The 22094-nt window shown below is 43.2% G+C and overlaps 1 protein-coding gene across 8 annotated transcripts in view; it reads right to left on the bottom strand.

Annotated features, from left to right (window-relative positions):
* The window catches only part of SEMA3F (semaphorin 3F), a 239519-nt gene that overhangs the window by 85878 nt on the left and 131547 nt on the right, over positions 1–22094 (bottom strand). Inside the window, exon 1 of one of the 8 annotated variants that reach the window (XM_061617803.1) lies at positions 21967–22006. The exons of the other annotated variants lie outside the window; for them this stretch is intronic. The gene's annotated coding sequence lies outside the window, so the exon portion shown is untranslated. Of the gene's footprint in view, positions 1–21966; positions 22007–22094 lie in introns of those variants that run through there. 8 annotated transcript variants of the gene reach the window in all.

Here is a 22094-nt window from a genome sequence, read left to right as displayed (position 1 = left end):
CAAGATGAAAGATGAAGGAGGTGTGAAAATTGGAGGGAGCAATATCAATAATTTCAGATATGCAGATGATACCATACTACTAGCAGAAACCATTAATGATTTGAAACGAATGCTGATGAAAGTTAAAGAGGAAAGCACAAAAGCAGAATGTCAAAAAGACTAAAGTAATGACAACAGAAGTTTTATGAAACTTTAAAGTTGACAATGAGGACATTGAACTTCTCAAGGATAATCAATACCTCAGCACAGTCATTAACCAAAATGGAGACAATAGTCAACCAAAATGGAGACAATCAGAAGAAGGCTAGGACTGAGGACGGCAGCTATGAGAGAACTAGAAAAAGGTCCTCAAATTCAAAGATGTACCACTGAACACTAAAGTCAGGATCATTCAGACCATGGTATTCCTGATCTCTATGTATGGATCTATGTATGTATAAAGATCCTCCGTGGCGCAGAGTGGTAAGCAGCGGCCACGCAGCCGAAAGCTCTGCTCACGGCTGGAGTTCGATTCCAATGGAAGGAGGAAGTTGAATCTCCGGTAAAAGGGGTCGAGGTCCACTCAGCCTTCCATCCATCCGTGGTCAGTAAAATGAGTACCCGGCATATGCTGGGGGGTAAAGAAAGGCCAGGGAAGGAACTGGCAATCCCACCCCATATATACGGTCTGCCTTAAAACATCGCTAGACGTCACCCTAAGAGTCGGAAACAACTCGCACTACAAGTGCGGGGACACCTTTACCTTTTTATGTATGGATGTGAAAGTTGGACAGTGAAAAAAGCAGATAAGAGAAAAATCCACTCATTTGAAATGCGGTGTTGGAGGAGAGCTTTGCGCATACCATGGACCGCGAAAAAGACAAATAATTGGCTGTTAGAACAAATTAAACCAGAACTGTCACTAGAAGCTAAACTGATGAAACTGAGGTTATCATACTTTGGACACATCATGAGAAGACCTGATTCACTAGAAAAGACAATAATGCTGGGAAAATAGAAGGGAGTAGAAAAAGAAGACGGCCAAACAAGAGATGGATTAGTTCCATAAAGGAAGCCACAGACCTGAACTTACAAGATCTGAACAGGGTGGTTCATGACAGATGTTTTTGGAGGTCACTGATTCATAGGGTCACCATACGTTGTAATCGACTTGAAGGCACATAACAACAACAACAACAATAAGGTGTATAAATGGGTAAATAGTTGGCACTCGCAGTTCACATGTCAGTAATACCCAAAGCAACCTAATAATTCTCTTCTAAGAAAACAGGACTCCCAACAGCTTGCATGGCATCACTCCAGTTGTAGCCTATTCTTATCCAATCTGGTGGAGGGGATACACTGGTGGATTTGACAGTCACCAGCCACACAGACTTTGCCTCCAAAATCCCTGACTGGGTTGAGGCTCACTCTTCCTTGAAAGTCTAACTCCATCTGTGGACTTAAAAAAAAACAGCTCAGTGGAATGTCCCTGTTTTGACTTCTCTTCTGAGTTGCTGCAATCTCAGCTATGCCAGTTATTGCTGAAATAATAAGCCTTTCAAGGTCACTCAAGTACTTCTGCAAGAAGGAGGGGGGAAACACCTCCAGAATATGCCCTGAGAGACTTATGATGTGCGGAATTCTTTCCCTCTCCAGTTCCAAACCTTCCTGACAGAGGGTATCATAGGGAGTGGCAAAGGGCAGAGATATAGCTAGCTGTTTCTGCATCACCCTGTTTCTGCTCACTGCAGAAGACCGTGCAGGAGTCCTAACTGCCAGGGGACTTCTTCATAATACCAGTCACACCTTATCCCAGAAGGGTATACTGATGCTGTAAGAGGCCCATGCACATGGTATTTTTAAAGAGCAAGAAAAGATTTGCCAAAGAGCATTTGTTAATGGGTTAGGAAAAGCTGGCTAGCAGTTCATGCCTGTGCACAGAGTTTTACACAAGCTCCTCATTTGAAAAAAATGACACTAAACAATATCCGATCGGCTCATGGATATTATGTGATCCTTGAACCATTCTAAAAAGGAAGAGAAAGACAGTGTGATCAAGGAAAGCCCGGTTGAACCAACAGTACTTTTTTGGGGGAAAATAATTAATCACAACCCAGTTTCTTGAGAACAAGACTGAGACCAAGATGCTCAAACTACACATGGGATTAATCATATGTAGCTTGCAGATTGCAGAAAAGTCTACAAGAAAAGGGGAATTACATAGATTAATGTCATGTGTACTTTGAGCAAAGGGGAGTGAAAAGGTCCATCACTGTCTACCTTCACACACCCAAAATCTGGAAACCTGCATGCAGCCCCACAGCCTTTCTAGTTCACATGGGAATTTTCTCCCTGATAGAGGTACATTTTCTAATCAAAACTAAGTAGAGCTTTGCCTCCTTATGGCAAAGAAGCAGTAGGCTAAGATACAGCTTTATCTCAGTACAGTACTGCTAAAATGAATTACTTCAAATATGGGCAAATAAAACACTGTAACCTAATGGGGCCTTTCATGAGTGTACACAATCAACCCACAGAATGGGTCTGTGCATGGAGATGTATGAATGTCAGTATACTGAAGAATGTGTTAACATAAATCCTTACCATGCTCCATCCATGCAAACCCCATTTATTTCAATTTGGGTTGACTGGTACAGCATTTTGAAGACTGGTAGTTAAGTCACTTCAGTAGTCTTTGTTGGGATTACACCAAAATACATAGTATATAAATGAGATCACTAGTTTCTGAGGGGCAGTATATGCTACACAGAAGTGTGTGTCTGTATTCTAATTCAAGACTATGGATCAGAGGCCTTTCTACTCAAACATTTCTAGTACAGCCAGTGTGGCGTAGTGGTTAAGGTGTTGGACTACTGGGAGACCACGGTTCGAATCTCCACACAGCCGTGAAACTCACTGGGTGACCTTGGGCCAGTGACTGCCTCTCATCCTCACGAAAACCCTGTTCATAGGGTCGCCATAAGTGGGAATCGACTTGAAGGCAGTACATTTACATTTTAAATACACCGGTTTAAAGTATTTCTGCAGCAGATTCAAACATCTTTCCTCTAGGTAGAACCTCTATTGTAGAGAATATCTAATTTCCCCCAGCTTTCAAATGACAGTACTCCACCTCTGGAAAAATCACCCCAGTTAGGATATCTATTGCAAATCAGGATCAGCCCTACCATTAGGAACAGTGAAATGGCTGTCACTGGTGGCAGATCCTGGGGAGTGATTAAGGCAGCCCTCCCCCAGTCTATTCTCCCTAAGCTCTCTGGCCATTCCCATCCCAATTAGCTGGCACTGATGATGCTTGCTTGTTGCTAGCCGGTCTGTCTCACCTAGCCTTTTTCCCAGCGTGTTAAAGAAAGCACAGCTGGGAAAGGATCCTGACTGAGCAAGCAAGCAGAGAGGCAGCCGGGTGCGGCCATGCATTCCAAGAGGCAACATGTGTTGCTCTTTTCACATAATACATACTGGCAGCACTACTGTTGAACTACAACATTTGTTTGAAAGGACAGTGACCAGGTACCAAGCAGAGCAGCCAGCAAGCGGCATCAAGCTGTTGAGAGGACAGACCTACATGTACCACATGCCTAGCTTGCTGCGTTCAGGTATAGTGGAGGATTCAGCTTTCAGTCGCATTGGCTCATAAACATGGGAGGAGGGGGTAGTATCTTGTCCTTAGCCTCAGACAGCAAAATATCTTGAGTCAGGCCTGATCGGGACTCCAGCCTGGAATTTGGCTACCTGAGTGTTAGAGGTTCTTATTGGGTCCTGTTGTGACATCATTGGTGACCAGTAAAACAGCCCCACCCCCCACTTTCTTGCACTACATTGTAAACCTCCTTTAAATTTAGTTTTAAAACAATTTTTAACACCTTCTTTAGAGGCCTAGTGCTCCTCAGTCAAACAACAGCAATGAGGGAGCACGTACCTAATCCCTCAACCAAAAAAGAACAACAACAAAATACTCCACCACCACCACTCCAAAAAAACCCTGCCATGCTATTTTATTAATCTAGTGCTACATTTTTCTTTTAGGCCTGCAATTACTGCATGTTCTCTCTTTCCAGTATTAGAGTGCACATTACTCCTTTTCTGTAGCAGTGAAAAAGACTAATGCGAAGAAAAAATACAGTTTTTAAGTATCTGGAAACACCCCCATGTCAGTATGGATGTGTGTGTGTGCTTGCATGCCTATTGTGAATATCCATGCATTGCCAAGTTAATCAAAAGAAGCATTTGTAATAGTCACTAAGCAAAATGTGAATGAGCCTATGCAAATCTGTGCACTTCAGTGCCCGACTTCCCATTTTCTGAGACTCCATGTGACAGAAAATGCCTGTGCAACTCTCAAACAGTGTGCCTGTTCAAATGTCAGCACAGGGGTGAGTCTGTATTTGTGTCTACACTCAACACAAACAAACATCTGGATGAAGTATCTGGCAGCAGCTCCAACATCTGTTTCTTCCTCAATTTGTCTGTCAGAGCACTGAAGCTGGGCTGCAGTTTGGAGGGCCCCCCATACAGCAGGCAGGGGAGGTTAATAGAGAGAGGGTGAGTGAGGCCAAAGCAGTATTAAACCTTGTTTAGGTTCTGCTTTTTCTGCATCTTCCCCAGCTGCTGCCACCTCACAGGGAGGCAGGGCCCCCAGAGTTCCTCACATGCTTCTCCCTACCCCCTGCCACAGGGCCTGCCTTGTTTCATTTGCGTCCATGAATAACCTGGATTAGCCATTGACCCTGTAGCTCTCATTTGCACACCAGCCCCCAACAACAGCATGGCATCGGGATATGGTTCACTGATGTGCTTTCCCAGGCATGGATTCATTGCAGCAACAGACAGCAGCATACCCCTTCTTAGACAGGTAAACAGAAATGGTGCTAAATACCCCCTCCCCTTACCCCAGTAAAACATTCAAGAATTAGCACAGTCGAACCTGTCAGGTTTTTGCTACTAGTCACAATGACTGGAGCTCAAACAGGTGTGGTTTGGATCAGGGTCTAATATTTAATTAGAAGCAGAAATCTTTTTGTCCGTCAGGGAATGCCAAACTCATGTTCAGTTGTCAGTGCAAAAGCCAGGGGCCAATAGATTGTTTTATGAAGGGTGAGTTCAAAATGTTTTAAACAAAAACAAAAGCACTTTTCCTTGTTGATTTAAAAAAAAACAGTTTTAGTACTAGATTTTTTAAAAAAGTAAAAAAAATGCATATGCAAGTGCCCACAAAGAAGGCAACAATCTCTGATCAATTTAGGACTGATAAAAGAAAGTACTTCTTCATGCAGTGCATAGTCAAACTATGGAATTCACTTCCACAAGAGGCAGTGATGGCCACCAACGTGGATGGATTCAAAAGAGGATTAGACATATTCAAGGAGGAAAAGCCTATCAACAGCTACTAGCCATGATGGCTATGCTCTGCCTCCACTGGTGGAGGCAGTCTGCTTCCAAATATCAGTTGCTTGAAACCACAGGAGGGGAGTCTCTTTGAACCCAGATCTTGCTTGCGGGTTTCCCGTGGGCAACTGGTTGACCACTGTGAGAACAGGATGCTGGACTAGATGGGCCACTAGCCTAATCCAGCAGGATCTTCTTATGTCCTTGTTTAATTCAAAGTACTTTTATATCACTTTAAACAGTCATGGCTTCCTCCAAAGAATCATAGCAATGCAGTTTTCTAAGGGTATTGAGAGTTGTTCCAGGATTCTTTGGGGGAAGAGTGGTATAAGAGCACTTTAAATGTATAGTGTGGATATGATTTAAGGCTCATCCTAGCAGATACCTGGGGTATATCCAGGAAAGTGCAACAAAGTAACCAGTGTAGAAACCAGAAACAAAATCAACCAAACTGATATCATGTTGATCTCACAACAGATTGTGGATAGAGAGGCTAATTACTGGCAATTGAACAGACAGTTGCTCAGTCAGGGAAGCACTGGCAGGAACTGAAGCTAAGTGCCCATGGAAAACCAATAGCTGGGTTACTCAATGGCACCTGGCTGTGACTCAGTAAGTGTGGCCATTTCTCAGTACGTTTGTGGCCCAGTTCACACACTAAAACTAATGTGTGAGGAAGACAAACTTATTAATAATTAAAAGAAAGCAATTGCAATAAATAATCAATGTGTACACACATTGTGGGGTGGTGGGAGGGGGGTTCAATTTGGCAGCTCAAACTTGCCCAGTATCCATTGTGCTCCAAAAGGCTTGTTACATAGTTCACCAAGGTGTTGACTTCTTAGATATGTTTTTAAAACCATATTTATGCAGCTGGTTGCCTCTGATCAATTTTTTTTGTTACTTTGGGGCACAACCCCATCATGCAATGCAGTGTTGCCTGGGGGTGCACAATGCCAACACTGTCCGTGTTTGATATATTTTTCCAGAAGTACATCATTTGAAAAGGTTGCCTGTGGCAGCATTTCTCCTGGCCTTTCCCTCTTGAATTTTTAACTCCTGCAAGGCTAGGGTGATGGGTATAAATGATGAAACAAGAAAGAGTGATTATGTAACTCACTTGAAAGTAACATTGAGGAGGTTGTGGCAAGCCAGAAAAACTAGGATCAGGTCACCAGCATTGCAATCCAGTGACCTCATCCTTCTGCTTCTAGGCTTGTTTTTTTTTTCCACTTGAAAACCTGACATGTAAAAAATGTGGCAAGATCCTGAAAATCTAAGTTCTTTTTCATGACAGCCCCCTTGGCATCTACATAATTCCTGATTATGTCTGTTCTAGACCATGTTCACTTGGAAACATATCGTTTAAAGATTTAATATGCAGCAAACTCCTCTGGAGTATTAGAGCTGTGTCCATCTCTCCTCCCTACCTTCCAAGCTCATATGCATGCAAGGGGATGACTAGCCAGGGTATGCTTCTCCTCCCATCCACAAATTTGGAAAATGAATAATGGAAATTCTCTGACTGCACTACCAAATTACAGCGTTCAGGCAGGGTGACTGACAGCATGGTCATGTGACTTGTCAATCCACTAATTTCAGCAGCTCCTTGCAGATTTTTTTTTTTAGAAGGCATAGTACCTCATGCACAGCTACAGCTTCAGCTAAAAGTATCATGCTGGTAATATGGTTATATCTGCAGTGGCATCAGTGTACATGGTACTTGACAGCATACTACAGACAAAAACAAAAACAAAACCCAGAAAGATGCATTCAATTTTTTTCAGCAAAGTACTATATTATTCTGCAGCTGTACCATCTATCAGAAGTTGCGACGTATTTGGCTGTTCATACAGAGGAGAAATAAAAAGGGCTCAGTAAAGAAACTAACCAATAACTCCTCCTTCTTAACTTGCCAAAATGCTACACAACCATGCTTATGCTAGTTCTGGAGCTGTGACTGTAGAAGCACGGAATCTGGCCAGACTGTTCTGTGGCCTAATGCTAGCTCAGGCACAGGTCCTTGACTCCAGTCAACCCCAAATGTTGCAGGGGAAACTAGAAATTATTATACAGCCACAAGAGTGGCTGTATACTATAGTCAGCATGCCATTCTGATGCTTCCCATAAGCTCATCTCAAAACAAAATCTTACAAAATTTATAGTCCTGAACTCAGAAACGCTTGCTTAACAACCCTCTCAATTTTCATGGTCACAAAACAAAACAAAACAGTCAGAGAGAATCAAGAGTTCATAGAATCATAGAATAGTAGAGTTGGAAGGGGCCTATAAGGCCATCAAGTCCAACCCCCTGCGCAATGCAGGAATCCAAATCAAAGCATTCCCAACAGATGGCTGTCCAGCTGCCTCTTGAATGCCTCCAGTGTCGGAGAGCCCACTACCTCTCTAGGTAATTGGTTCCATTGTCGTATGGCTCTAACAGTTAGGAAGTTTTTCCTGATGTCCAGTCGAAATCTGGCTTCCTGCAACTTGAGCCCATTATTCCGTGTCCTGCACTCTGGGACCATCGAAAAGAAATCCCGGCACTCCTCTATGTGACAACCTTTCATGTACTTGAAGAGTGCTATCATATCTCCCCTCAGTCTTCTCTTCTCCAGGCTAAACATGCCCAGTTCTTTCAGTCCCTCCTCATAGGGCTTTGTTTCCAGTCCCCTGATCATCTTTGTTGCCCTCCTCTGAACCCGTTCCAGTTTGTCTACATCCTTCTTGAAGTGCGGAGACCAGAACTGGATGCAGTATTCAAGATGAGGCCTAACCAGTGCTGAATAGAGGGGAACTAGTACTTCACGCGATTTGGAAACTATATTTCTGTTAATGCAGCCTAATATAGCATTTGCCTTTTTTGCAGCCACATCACACTGTTGGCTCATATTCAGCTTGTGATCAACAACAATTCCAAGATCCTTCTCACATGTCATACTGCTGAGCCAAGTATCCCCCATCTTATAACTGTGCATTTGGTTTCTTTTTCCTAAGAGTAGAACTTTGCATTTATCCCTGTTGAATTTCATTCTGTTGTTTTCAGCCCAATGCTCCAGCCTATCAAGGTCCCTTTGAATTTTGTTTCTATCTTCCATGGTATTAGCTATACCTCCCAATTTTGTAACATCTGCAAATTTGATAAGCATGCTCTGTACCTCCTCATCCAAGTTGCTAATAAAAATGTTGAAGAGCACGGGGCCCAGGACCGAGCCCTGTGTTACCCCACTTGTTACTTCTGCCCAGTTTGAGAAGGAACCATTGATAAGCACTTTTTGAGTACGATTCTGGAGCCAACTGTGGATCCACCTGATAGTTGTTCCATCAGCCCACATTTAGCTATCTTGCTAATCAGAATATCATGGGGCACTTTGTCAAAAGCTTTGCTGAAGTCGAGGTGTATTATGTCCACAGCATTCTCACAGTCTACAAGGGAGGTTACCCGATCAAAAAACGAGATAAGATTAGTTTGGCAGGATTTGTTCTTCATAAATCCATGTTGGCTCCTAGTAATCACTGCATTGCTTTCAAGGTGCTTACAGATTGACTGCTTTATAATCTGCTCCAGAGTTTTTCCAAGGATTGATGTTAGGCTGACTGGTCTGTAGTTCCCCGGTTCCTCCTTTTTGCCCTTTTTGAAGATAGGGACAACATTAGCTCTCCTCCAGTCATCTGGCACTTCACCAGTCCTCCATGATTTCACAAAGATAATAGACAGCAGTTCTGAGAATTCTTCAGCCAGTTCCTTCAATACTCTAGGATGCAGTTTATTGGGCCCTGCCAATTTGAACTCGTTCAAAGTGATTAGGTATTCCTTGACCATTTGTCTATCAATCTCAAGCTCCAATCCTGCCTCTTCTACTTCATGTTTCCCGGGAAGGTCACAGATCCTTTTTTGGGAGAAGACTGAGCCAAAGTAGGAATTGAGCACTTCTGCCTTTTCTTTGTCATGTTATCATTTTGCCTTCCTCATTGAGTAGCTGTGCCACCATTTCTTTTCTCTGACTTTTACTATGGATGTACCTTAAGAAAGCTTTTTTGTTGCTTTTAGCATCCCTCACCAACCTCAGCTCATTCTCAGCTTTAGCCTTCCTGACACCATCTCTGCAATTCCATGATACCTGCCTGTACTCTTCCTTTGTGGCCTGGCATTCTTTCCACTTCCTGTATGTGTCCTTTTTTGTTTTCAGGTCATCTCTAAGCTTTTTGTGAAGCCACATTGGCTTCTTCTGTTGTTTCCCCCATTTTTTCCTTGTTGGAATTGCTTGCCATTGAGCTTTTATAATTTCATTATTTAGAAACTCCCACCCATCTTGGACTCCTTTTCTCATTAGGGTCACCTGCCATGGAACCGTACTTACAATTGTTCTGAGTTTATTAAGATCAGCTTTCCTGAAGTCCAGGGTGCGCATATGGCTACTGTCAGCTTTTGCTTCTGTTAAAATCAAGAATTCAAGTATGGTGTGGTCACTTTCCCCCAGAGTTCCCGTAACTGCCACTTCATCCACCAAATCATCTCTATTGGTTAGAATCAAGTCAAGGATAGCTGATTCTCTGGTTGCTTCCTCCACTTTCTGTAGGAGAAAGTTATCTCCAACACAAGTCAGAAATTTCTTGGAGGGGCCGTGTTTGGCAGAATTTGTCTCCCAACAGATGTTGGGGTAATTGAAATCCCCCATTACTACTACATCATGCCTCCTCGAAACATTGGCAATTTGCTTTTCAAAAGTTTTCGAAAGTTACATTCTTGTAATCTCCTTGATTGGGCGGTCGGTAATAGACTCCAAGCACCACATTCCTTTTATTACTTCAAAGTGTAAAAAGAGAGAGAGAGAAACCAGACGGCTTCTGGACTTTTTTCTGTCAGAGTTCTCATAATCTGTTGGTGAATCTGTTGAAATTAATTAAAAATCTGCCATCTTCACAGAGTACTTGTAATCCTATTACTGACCTTGCCCCATACTCTGACCTTCATCTTCTGCAGTTTAAAAGTTACAAAAATGCCTGGCTGATTTTTAATTAATTTAAGAAATTTAGCATTGAATTCAATGATAATGTCGGGCATGCTCAGTAAGAACCAACTTTCAGTGTTCTAAAAGCCAGACTCACAGCAGCTGGGGTTGCCTAATCAGGGGGCCACACCCACACCAGACTTTGATTTCACTTGAGACAGTCATGGCTTCCCCCAGAGAATCCTGGGAAGTGTAGTTTGTGAAGGGTGCTGAGAGAAAACTCCTATTCCCCTGATAGAGCTCCAGTAGCCAGAGTGGTTTAACAGTCAGCCGCTCTGACTGAAGCTCTGTGAGGGAACAAGGCCTCTCCTAGCAACTCTCAGCACCCTTCACTAACTACATTTCCCAGGATGCTTTGGGAGAAGCCATGACTGTCTAAAGTGAAATAAAGGTCTGGTGTGGATGTGGCCAGGGACAGCTTTGGTGTAAATTTGGGCAGGAGGCTACAGTGCCTGCTGTAGAATAAAAAGATGTGGGAAACCCTGAAAAAGAATCAGACTCTTCACAATGTTTTCCTTTTAGAAAGGCTTCCCCTCTGCCCAGTGCCCAGCCACCCAATCTCCTCCTCTCCCCCTTCCTCCCTTCCCACCCCTCCCCCTTCCTCACACCCCCGCGCATCCCCCATGTCAGTTTCACCTATCCTAAGCATGATTGTACAGGAGTAAATACCACTGAACTCAAAAAGCATGCAAATGATCAAACCTGCCCTCCCTCTTGCCCCTTCCCTCCCTCTTCCTTCACTCCTCCTTTCCCCTCCCCCATCCCCCTCCAATCCTCTCCTTCCCCCTACCACTCCTTCTGCTCCCCTCTCCCCCTTCTTCCTTCCCTCTACTCTCCCCTCCTCCAACTCCTCCTCCCCCATGGTCAATTTTACCTATCCTAGCCATGATTGCACAGCAGTAAATCCCATTGAACTCAATAAGCATGCAAATGATCAAACCAGCCCTTCCCCTCTCCTCTCCTCTCCTCCTCCCTTCTTCCTCTCCTCCCCTCTTCCTTCTTCCTCTCCTCCCCTGCCCACTCTAAGCTTCCCTCCCCATGGTCAGTCTTACCTATCCTAAGCATGAGTACACAGGAATAAATCCCACTAACTCAATAAACATGCAAATGATCACACCTGCCCTCCTCCTCCCCCTCCTGCCTGCTCCCCTCCCCCTGCTCTCCTCTCTATCCCCTGTGGTCAGTTTCACCTATCCTAAGCATGATTGCAGAGAAGTAAATCCCACTGAACTCAATAAGCATGTAAATGATCAGTCCATTCTCAGCAAACTTGCACAGGATCCCATTTCTTACCTCCCGGATTAAAAAGCAGAGAAATTCACTAATAGGCAAAAAAACTTGCAGTTTAAGAACGTACCTATAGCCAACAGATATTTCTATCAAACTTTTAAAAGCAGGGAAATTAGGCAGCTATAGTGAATGCACCAGGGGAGCAGGAGACCTGACCCCCTCTCTGAGATATTGTGAAATGGAAATGGACTGCCTTCAAGTCGATCCCGACTTATGGTGACCCTATGAATAGGGTTTTCATGGTTAGCGGTATTCAGAGGTGGTTTTACCATTGCCTTCCTCTGAGGCTGAGAGACAGTGACTGGCCCAAGGTCACCCAGTGAGCTTCATGGATGTGTGGGGATTTGAACCCTGGTCTCCCAGGTCGTAGTCCAACACTGTAACCACCATGAGGCACTGGCAAAATTGTAAAAATGCAAACACAATTTGGGTTGGTCTATCACAGTCCAACCCCACTTCCTGTGTAGTTTGGAAGAATTTGGTAACATGTGCCTCTGAGCATATGGTGAGTGGTGGCAACACCTGCAATCAGCCCAAAGAACAGAAACAAGACATGTGCTGTGCTGATCTTATTTTAGCAGGGAGGAAGCAACAATATTAAAACAGTTCATATAGTTCAGATAGTCACTTTAAATATTTTTTATTTAGTTTGCAATTTTAGTGACGTTTCCTACAGTAAATCATTCTCTTTTGCTTCTGTTTCTGTGAATATGTGAAGTATAGCAACACTTTGCAACACTAAAAAAAAGCTCCAAAAACAATTGCGGAATAATGGCACCGACTGCTCTGCAGAATAGTTTCCAATGGACACGAGGAGTGTCTCAGTTTGCACAAGATAAAACAGTGGGAGGTGAAATAAATGCTAGCAAAATTCTAGGTGTGCTCTATGCTTTTAATTGACCATGCCCACCTTTCCTTAAGTGGAGTAGTTTAACCATAGCAGGTTGAAAACATGCATCTTGCGCAGGCCAAGTTTGTTTTTTCCAGCAGCTAGAGTCATTGCTTAAATAGCAACATATTGCAATCAGTCTGATTTTACATCAAACTGCAGTTTCAGATGCAACTGTTAATGTGCCCCAAATAGAAAAAGAGCATAACCTCCAGTTTGAAACACAAAGGGCTGTCTTCACCATCATATGACATTGACCAATAAAAAGGCTTTCAAATTAATAAAATAAATATGACACAGGTTTCTAAGATGAATAACGAGAGAAATATAATTTTCTAGGTTAGATTCTCTGTAGAAACATCAGTTACACAGAAAAGAAGCAAAGTAAGAAGAACACCAACAAACATACAAAACTGTAATTCTCCATCTTTGAAGATGGCAGGTGTTGCCACCAGTCACCATATGCTCAGAGGCACATGTTAGCAAATTCTTCAAAGCTATACAGGAAGTGGATAGGACTGTGAAAGACCAACCCAAATTGTGTTTGCATTTTGACAAATTTGTAGGGCAGTACAATATCTCAGAGAGGAGGTCAGATCTCCTGCTCCCCTGGTGCATTTACTATAGCTGCCCATTTCCCTGCTTTTAAAAGTTTGATAGAAATATCTGTTGGCTATAGCTACGTTCTTAAACCGCAAGGTTTTTTTTGCCTATTAGTGAATTATAAGAAGCAGAGAAGGCATAATCTTTTTAAAAAAACATTTCAGTTCCCAGTTTATAACTCTAAGCTCGTTACCTTGCCTCATTAGCCATCTAATATACATCAGAATGCTCAGTTTTTTGCATTAGTCATATGCCTTGGGTCATGAATTCCAAAGTCTTATAGACACAGACAATTATAAGATTACTCAATAGTTTATTGATAAATTGAATTCATTATATTAGGATGCGGCAACCTTTGTACAAATAGCTCTACTGTGCCAAATCTGTTTCAGGAGATTCACCAAAAAATTTGCAGCTTGTATTTTTCAGAAATGTGGCTTCCCTTGATGGCTCCAAACCTCAGGAAATACAGCACAAATGATATTAATGAACACATTTGATATCTGACAGGGAGGTCTCTAAGAACTTAATATTTAGGAGGAGTATCTTAAAGGTAAAGGTGTCCCCGCATTTATAGTGTGAGTCGTTTCCGATTCTTAGGGTGACATCTTGCGACGTTTACTAGGCAGACTATATATGGGGTGGGGTTGCCAGTTCCTTTCCTGGTCTTTCTTTACCCCCCAGCATATGCCGGGTACTCATTTTACTGACCACGGATGGATGGCAGGCTGAGTGGACCTCGACCCCTTTTACTGGAGATTCGACTTCCTCCTTTCGTTGGAATCGAACTCCGGCCGTGAGCAGAGTTTTGGCTGCGTTACCGCCGCTTACCACTCTGCACCACTTGCTCATAAAGAGGCAACTCTCCAGTGAATGTAAAAATAGAAAGGAAGAAAAGTGTGTGGCTCCCATTACTAAAGAGGAATTTTGTCCTGATGTCATCAGATCTAAACTTAGTAACTATGCTCCTCCTGATTTAGTCTCCGATTTGTCCACAACAGGACAGAAATGAGGAAGCTTCATCTCATGGGGTTATCAAACCAGAGGTTTTTCTGCCATTAGCCCACATTGTTTGAAACATTCAAGCAGATAGACAAACCTGGAGACACAGCAGAGATATTGAAATATTTTATTACAAACCAAAGAAATGAACTTGTATGGGGCAAAAATGAGGGGAAATACTTAAATCTACAATTTTATTGAATCCTTTAAGGCTGAAGTTAGTCAATTGGAATCAGGGATGCCTTTGAAATACAGTTATGATAGGTACAATGACCAACATTGCTACCATTATATATCCTTTCCGAAACTAAACTAGTACACACACTATTTGGCAAGACCATTTTTGTAGTCTCTACACGGCCCGTAATGTCAACAGCGGGCCCTGCACCTCCCCGCAGGTGGCTGATTTACCACAGTGGCCCCCAGTCATCCCAGCGCAAATTGGAGCCCTTATTTCCACATTAAAGTTGGGAAAGGCACCGGGGGAAGACATGCTACCCCCAGAACTTTTTAAAAACTTCCTGGAGTGGTGGGAGCCTATTTTGGCCAAGATGTTCACCCTCTTTAATTCTACAGGGATACTACCAGAGGGCTGGAAACAGAGCATTGTAATCCCCATCTTTAAACAGGGAGAGAGGCAAGACCCGAGAAATTATCATCCCATCAGTCTATTAGATATCGGCGCTAAATTATACAGCAAGTATCTGCTGAATAAATTAGAAGAGTGGGAAGCAGCTAATCAGATTATTAGCCTGGAACAAGCAGGTTTCCAAAAAGGGAAAAGCACAATAGATCACTGCTTTACCCTTTATTACTTAGCGAGGAAGAGTATGCTTGGCCCCACGAAGCACCTTTATGCAGCTTTTGTGGACTTGGCAGCTGCCTTCGATTCGATAAATAGATCTATGATGTGGTCCAAACTCGCCAAAACCAATATCGACAAGCGGCTTCTGTTTCTAATTAAAAGAATTGTACCCTAACACGTCCGCTAGAATCAGAGTAGGCCCCTCTGGCTCCCTAACTGACCCTATAGCGGTTAACAAAGGGGTTAAACAAGGTTGTCTTCTGGCTCCAGCCTTGTTTAACCTCTACCTTAATGATATAATCTCAGAATTATCGTGCCCGGCCTTCTTCCCCCCTTCGGCAGGGAATAGGAAAGTATCGCTATTGTTATATGCGGACGATATGATCCTACTATCTATTTCCCGTATAGGCCTAAGGAGACTTTTGACAAGTTTGAACGAATACTGCAAAAAGGAACAACTCCAGATTCATTACCTAAAAACAAAGGTTATGGTTTTCGGGAAGAGACAGCAGAATCTCAAATGGTCCATTGGGGGCCACCCAATCGAACAATGCCATACCTTTAAATATCTGGGTATCCAGTTTCAGGATACTCTTACCTGGAAAAATCAGCTTGCCGCTATGAAAGCCACAGCTCTAAGAACATCCGGAGCTATTCTTAGATTCTACAGGACTGCTGGGGGTAATCTGGTGGCCCCGGTATTGAAAGTTTTCCAGAGCAAGGTCCTGGCGCAACTTCTTTATGGAGCAGCAGTATGGGGATGGGAGGACTCTCTCCTCCCTTCCCTCGAGTCCATCCAAAATAACTTCCTTAGAAGGCTCTTGCGATTACCCACCAGTACGCCAGCTGCGTTTCTCCACACGGAGGCCGGTCTAATCCCACTTAGTGCACGGTTCATTGCACCCTGCTTACCTTTTGGGGGTCACAACAAAGGCACCTGCTAAGATCTTATTGAATGCCTGTTACTCAAACGCTTCCACCAATAGTTTTTGGCTCAATAAATTTACGAATGTAGCTCACAGGTACCATACCCCGATACAGACTTTAAATACTCTCAGTAGAACAAAGTTACGGGAAGCCATTGCCGGGCACTGTGAGTGGATGGATAGATTAGCAATCACCAATGCCAAATTTTCGAGGTGGTATGGTCTATTTAAGCAGGACCATTTGAGGGCAAGCTATCTGACTTACCCTCTATCTGTCCAATTTAGGCATGCCTTTACAGCGTTAAGGTTTCAGACGATGCCCAGTGCGACCCTTTCCGGCCGCTATTCACAGGTACCCTGAGAGCAACGATTATGCATCTGTGGGTCCAGGGAGGTGGAAGACCTCCCCCACTACCTATTGGCCTGCCCTCTTTATAAACAGCCCAGGTCCAAATTTTTGGGTGATCTGATTCTATGGCAAGGAGTCCCACAGGGTATTAATGTTATCCCCTTTCTGCTAGCTGACAATGACTATACGGCCACATATGGAGTAGCTCAATTTGCCCTGGCGGCCCAAAAACTACAGATTAAACATCTCGATGGCCTGGGTTAATAGTAGGCACGTGCCTACTCAGGGGATCCTGTAGAACTGTTTTATTTAGTTTTATGTGGTGTATTTCTGCTGTACATCTGGTTTTAATATGAGATTTGTGTTTGTCTGTTGTTGCAATCGCCTATGGCTTTGCAATAAAATTCTACCTACCTACCACTATTTAGTCATGGCATGTGCACTCAAAGTACTGGGCTATATCCATGTGGTCCAAGCATACAACACTGCAAAGACACTGTGCAGTTAAATAAAGAGAATAGACTAACATTTAAAGCTCTGCAAAACCCATTTAAGATGCAGTGCAATGCAGCTGTTCTATGGTTCAGTCACTCATATCTAGACAAGAAATAATTAGAGTGAATTAGCAGTAGCACAGAAACACAGATTGTTCTGCTCTCAAGCGAGCACTGTGTCAGTCCTCTCCCTGTGTGCAATGGACCTGTCAGAGCCCTTGTGCAGGCTGCTGTCTCTCTGCATTAAACATCCCATCAAACAAATAAAGAACACAGCAGAGAAAGGTAGCCCCCAGTGCCTTGCAAATCGCCCAAGTGAAAGACATGGCAGGTTCTCATTAACTTTGGCGTCACAGCTGAACAATCTGTGTGAGTAGAGAAAGGAAAGTAGGTCCAGCTGAGGGAGAATGAATACTGAGTTAGATAGTGAGGGGTGTGTCCTCCTAGACAACAGGAGCGAGGGGGTAGCTGCCTGAATGGAGATATCCATTTCTCTACAAGTTACCAACTCTTTCTTGACTAACTTAAATGGGCTGGAGGAATGGATCAAAGTACCGAAGTCAGCTGCAATACTGCCTCTGATTCATGCCCAGCTTCTTTCCAGGCTAGCAGTTCAAAACTGACTTTATGAAAGAGTTATTCAACAAAGTTCCAGTTTGGCAGCTTTGACCCTGTGTCCCTGGCCTTCTGAAATGAGGCTGCTGGTTTACAACATAGATTAGCACACACCCTACTCTGAATAGGTTTTGGATGCTCAGAGCATTTTGGTAGCAAATGTTCCCATATCTAGACCACTTGAGAGAGCTAGATAATTAAACTATAACACATCTGAATCTTTGGAGAACTTCATCATCATATCTCAGCTCCCATCAGCCCCATCCAGCATGGCAAATGGTCAGGGATGATGGGAGTTTTCGTCAAGTTTCATCTGGAAGACCAAAGGCTCCCCCACCCCTGTACTATATAATCAAAGACCCACACATATCTGTGTTATATGATCCCTTTCCTAACCAAACTCTCAGCAAAACTCCCCCATACTACTAAATACACAGGCTGTAGGATGCCACTGAGGAGAGGAAGACTAATGCATGTAGCACCAATTCATTTAATGTTTCACAACAGCTTAAGTAAATACACAAAGGACAAAATGCAATTTATATTCCCGGATAAAGTGCTGGCAACGCTGATACATCTGAAGAAAGTGGATGCTCTTTCTCAGACAGATGAGCACAGGATATCCACACAAATATAAAGCCATTCTATTTCTGAAAATGCGGGGGGGGGGCTTAACCTTTGAAGCTAGCTTTCTACCACCCGAGAGGAAGTTAACATTAAGGCCAGAGGGAACTCTGGCATTTCAGGAACAGAATGGTTTTATAGCTTCCTCAGATGTATCAGCTGGTGTGCCAATAACAATAACCCTTCACTGTACTCAGGTAGACAGGTGCTGGGTGACTCAGAAGGAAGATCAGAGACAGGTTCATACAGAGAGATACAGATGACAGCATTCCAATCAAGAATATAGTGTTTCCAGAATGTACTGGGGATCAGGCTCACACGCTCTACAGAGTTGTCCAGGTATAGCTTCACAAAAGGACAATGTCTAGGACAAGGTTTTCTGCGTAATGTTTAGTTTATATGAGATTAGTTTATATGAGATTGGACTAGTTTGCATGTAACACTGAGCCAAATTATAGCTTAGCATAAATGAGCAAGTGTGCTGGTGCACAATTAGAAATTGCAGCCACTTCACTCCTCCCCCTCTCCTGCTGCATTACCAGGAGCTAAGCCATATTTGGTTTAGCATCATATGCTAACCCACCCTTGTTGTTTGTCTTGCCCTAGATATACCATGAGCTATAACCAGAGTTTGTTCTTGGCTTACCAAGACAAACCATTCACACATAAAGTTAAGCTAAACTATGGCTTAACTACTGATAGTGTTGCACCAGCAGGAGCAAAGCAGCCATGATTCTCTAACTGTGTACCAGCACGCTTGCTTGTTCATGCTTAGCCATTGTTTGTTTTAGGTGCGTCTGACTGAGTTCATTGTCTATCGCTTTCCATATGATCCATCAGGAAGTTTTCAGCCATGAATCAGGCCAGAGAGCTTTCAAGGATATGACACAACAGCTTTGTTAGCCATCAAGATTGCTGCAAAGACACATACACAAGATACAGGCACACGTCACATTATAAAGAGCCCCACCCTCTTCACTTCATCCCCACAGAACAATATACTGACACAGGACACCACCCCTAGCTTGATGAGTGGCAATGCTTCTCAACACCACACACACACATATCCTTGTCAATACAATCAGTGTTACAAGCAAAGGCATTTGTAAAACGAGTTCATAGTAGCAAAAGCAAGGCTAGAGCACATGAAGACCTCGGGTCTATGCTATAGTTCAATACAATCAAAAGATGTCTTTAGTTAAGGTACTGTGAGCCCAGTGAAGAACACGTTAGCAGTGAAAATGGCACTTCATTTTCTGCAGTATCTCACAGAGACGTAGATTCCAGCATAGTAAGGATTACAGTAAATGTAGCAGTCAAATAATATACAGGCGGCCCCCGCTTATACGGCAGATTCCGTTCCGGACCCCCACCGTAAAGCAGAAATTGCCGTAAAGCGGAACCCCATTGAGTATAATGGGGTGCTTTGCGCAAAAGTGCCGCAAAAGTGCCGCAAAAGTGGCTTTAAAACGGGGAATGAAAGCCGCCGCATTAGCGGAACGCCAGGAAGCGGAACGCCAGGAAGCGAAGCGCCGGGAAGCGGGGCCCTACTGTAATGTACCTCACCCCTAGCTGCTAATCAGAAAACTGGGGGTGGGGGAGAGAGAGTCCCAATTACATGTTTGAAGAGGGACAGATATACACTAATTAGGGATGGAGGAGAAAGTTGATTATGTTCACATCTGAAGGCAAACCTACCAAATTCGCACTTTCCAAAACAATACATGAACCGAAGCTTCCTTCAAAATTCACACTTCTCTCAATTTTGAAATGCACTTCTCCAGCCAAGTAATATGTACTAAAATGCACATACTTGGGTAATATGTGCATAGAAATACAAAAATGCATTATATTAGGGCACACTGCTTCACAAAAATGTATTACGCAAAATTGCATGCAAAAGTCTGTATCAAGAGAAATCTGCACTAAAATGCTGAGGAATTTTCATGAGGACTTTTTTTAAAAAAATCACAAGGTGAAGAGGAATGTGGAGAACTGAAATGAAGACTGGAAAGAATGAGAAACAAAGATAGTCAAAACTGACGGATAAATCCATCCCTACACTGAGTGCCTATTTATCCTCTGCAGTTTGGGTACAAGGCACCTACATCTTCCACTAGTCCTTCACTTATCATTGTTTGTACAGAATGCAGCAAGCACGAGCCCAGCTAAGCTATGAAGTCCAAAAGACTGAGAATAGTGGAAATAATATTATTGGGTGGAATTGTACCTGTAGTTTGCAAATATATCTTACTTTGCAGGCTTTCACAATGTCTGGTTTAGCACAGAAGTGGTGAGCTAAGATCATAGGAAGCTATGGTTTGAATGCACTACAACAGAGCATTACTCAGCTTCCTTTTTATCTGCAGAAGGAATAATTACCTACAATTCCTCTCCATTGGGGTGCCCCAGTAGCAGTAAACAATCTCAGATGAAAGCAAAGGTGACAATTGTGCCTGAATATTCACTTAACATTCTGCCTTAACAGGGTACATTAGCTGCTGATTTTATCCCACAACCCCCTAAATGATAGATCAAGTATATTCATTCCATGTTTTACAGCTGGGAGGCAGAGCTATGTGGGGAGAGGATTGTGACAGGCTCAAGGACACACAAGGTCAATATTAAACCACCGTCTTGAATTCACTTTTCTATTTTCCTATGTTTCCTATACATTAGAAGCCTCTAGAAGCCACAGTTGCAGAGCGTAATCCATTGATTCTCTGGACAACTCATTTGGCAGCCAATGTATAAGGAACAGCTTCAGCTAAGTCTGGAATATCACAGTCTGGTGTTGCTGCCAGCACCTAACATAGGAGGGTGAGCCTAACCCAAACTGTTACAGAGGTGATGCTAATAATCTGTTTCCTAATAATCCTTTCTTCCTGGAGCACAAGTTAGAGGTGCCTGTAGGAAAGAGATCAACAACTATGTTTACTAGCGAGTCCTGCTGATGTTAGTGGCACTTACTGCGAAATTAGACAATATAGGATTGCAACCTGAATTTACTTAAGTTTAGGTAAACTCAGCTGGCTTGAGCAAGCACACATTATTGCAATTAGTGATGGGCAAACTCTCTTTGGGTCTTTTTAGAATTGAGCGGACAATTACAATAATAATTGGAGAATGCTTGAAAACATAATTTTCTCACTACTTATGGCACATTGTTATCTGGAAGGCATGGTATGATGATCTAAGAATGTTATGAACAATACTTGAAGCGATGACGGTGTATGTGTGGAGCAGATGTCCATCAGTGTTCTTTCCACTATGATTCCATAATTCTTATTATAGGAAGGAAAATAAGATCATTTATCCTACCAATACCATAGGAGTTTGGGGAGACATGGTTATAGTTACGGTTTCATCTGCAGCATGCTGGATATTGGGATGGAGGGGAATTCCTGCTCCCTCAATTCATAGAAGTTACATTTCTTGGGAGCATCCCTTCTGGTACAGCCCAGGCAGGGTGACTTGAGTCCAGGAAGCAAGTACCCAGTAGCTGCTCCATCATCTTTCTGGGTGACTCATCCCTCCTTTCAACTATTGTTAATAAAGGAAAAGGTGGAGTAAGGTGAAGGTAACAATCTCACAATGGAGCAGTTCCCAGAGGTAGAGGGAGTGCCTCAAATGGAGGGAAATAGATTTGTGTGTTGCTGGCTGAAATTCATCACCCAAGTGACTCACAATGAGCTGGAAAATGGGTAGCAAAGCATAAGGTCTTAGTGGGCAGCTTCCGTGCATGACACAGTCAAAGGCATGGGATACTTCCTCCTCTCCCTGCTATGCCAAGACTAACCTAGCTACAGGATGTGATGTCTCAGGATGTGAGATCAACAACCACCTTTGGCCTTGAACATCTCTTCTTCCCCCTGCTGCCTCCCCCTCAGTTTCTCTGTGATTAGGTGATTTGTTTGCTTTCCCAAGAGTTCATGTTGCCCTAAAATGAGAAAAGGCTTTTTTCCTGACCTGGGGCAGGACGGCTGAGCTTCGGAGGATGATGTGCTCTCCAGAGACCTTGGTGATGTATAGCCTGGTAATTAATGAATCTGCATTTGGTTTATTCAGTACAGCTGGCCAAGGAAACACAACCTATG

Source organism: Rhineura floridana, chromosome 3 (genome assembly GCF_030035675.1).
Source record: "Rhineura floridana isolate rRhiFlo1 chromosome 3, rRhiFlo1.hap2, whole genome shotgun sequence".
Taxonomy (NCBI): Eukaryota; Metazoa; Chordata; class Lepidosauria; order Squamata; family Rhineuridae; genus Rhineura; species Rhineura floridana.
This window is presented reverse-complemented; position numbering and strand designations above follow the sequence as displayed.